This window comes from Octopus bimaculoides, chromosome 27 (assembly GCF_001194135.2).
Source record: "Octopus bimaculoides isolate UCB-OBI-ISO-001 chromosome 27, ASM119413v2, whole genome shotgun sequence".
Lineage (NCBI taxonomy): Eukaryota > Metazoa > Mollusca > Cephalopoda > Octopoda > Octopodidae > Octopus > Octopus bimaculoides.
The window spans coordinates 21,773,182-21,774,393 of record NC_069007.1 but is presented as its reverse complement, the minus strand read 5'-3'; the positions used below and the strand labels follow the sequence as shown (position 1 = coordinate 21,774,393).

Sequence of the window (1,212 nt, the reverse complement as noted above, 5' to 3'; positions counted from 1 at the left end):
ATTTTTTTTTTTTTTTTTGCTTATATCTGTTTTAATAAAAGGTTTCTACATAATTTCACATACATTTCATTTCATTTCTCCACTTCTAAGTCTTTTTCTTTTGTTTTAAATATTTTTTTTTTTTTATATTTAGATAATTGTTTTTGCTGAGAGCGACGTTAAGTGAATAACACTGACCGAAATCGATGTCCTTTTTCTTCCCCATTAATTTCTATAAAAAACGAAAACGGAACATAGAGACAAAAAAGACGTAACTCGAAAACGTAAGTTGAGATATTTTTGTATATATTTACACACACACACACACACACTAACGCACATAAACACATACACACATACACGAATTTGTGTTGCAAGATTCCTGATGCATACACACGCACACACACACACAGTAGCTGTTGGTCTACACATATTTATTCTTCTTCTACAAGAACAGTGTGTGTTGACAGTGACTTCGAAGTTTCGGCCAGCATAATCTTTATCGGACTGTCCGAAACTTCATTGTCAATACTTTTCTTGTCAACGGATAATACATACGTACATACATACATCACACACATATATACATACATGCATGCATGCATACATCACCCACACGCCCAAATGCGCACACCGAACGTCATTGTGTTGTCATGGCTATCCAACGTGCGACGGCAGTGCTTCCATCTGTCTGTCCGGCTGACCGTCCGGCTGCCTGTCTATTTCCCCCGCACGTGAGCTGTGTGTGTGTATCTGTGTAATTAACACTGTGAAAATAAAACTAGCCCCGGACCGAACTCGTAATACTCTCTCCCTCCACATTACAATACAAAAGGAAAGGTAAGCTGGCTTCACCTCACTGTTGTTCTTCTTGTTGTTGCTGTTGTCACGCTTTCTGTTACTTTTTTCTTCTTTTCTTCTTTGTTACTCTTGTCCCAAAAGCAGTCGGACGGTTCGCAAGTTGTGGAACGCCGAGTTGAGATAAAGACTTTGCCCTTTTATTTGTTTTCAGTCATTTGCCTGCGGCCATGCTGGAGCACCGCCTTTCATCGAACAAATCGACCGAAGAACTTATTCTTTGTTAGCCTAATACTTATTCTATCGGACAATTTTGCCGAACCGCTAAGTTACAGAGACGTAAACACACTAGCATCGGTTATCAAGTGATGGTGGGGGGGGGGGGGACAAACATACACACATATATGTGTGTGTATATATATATATGTATATATA

At 39.0% G+C, this 1,212-nt stretch overlaps 1 protein-coding gene across 2 annotated transcripts in view; it reads left to right on the top strand.

Annotated features, from left to right (window-relative positions):
* Positions 1-1,212, top strand: part of LOC106870523 (serine/threonine-protein kinase SBK1) — a 23,960-nt gene that overhangs the window by 10,416 nt on the left and 12,332 nt on the right. The window contains exon 2 of one of the 2 annotated variants that reach the window (XM_014916645.2): positions 134-263. The gene's annotated coding sequence lies outside the window, so the exon portion shown is untranslated. Of the gene's footprint in view, positions 1-133; positions 264-696; positions 820-1,212 lie in introns of those variants that run through there. The other variant, XM_014916646.2, reaches the window with a different exon arrangement.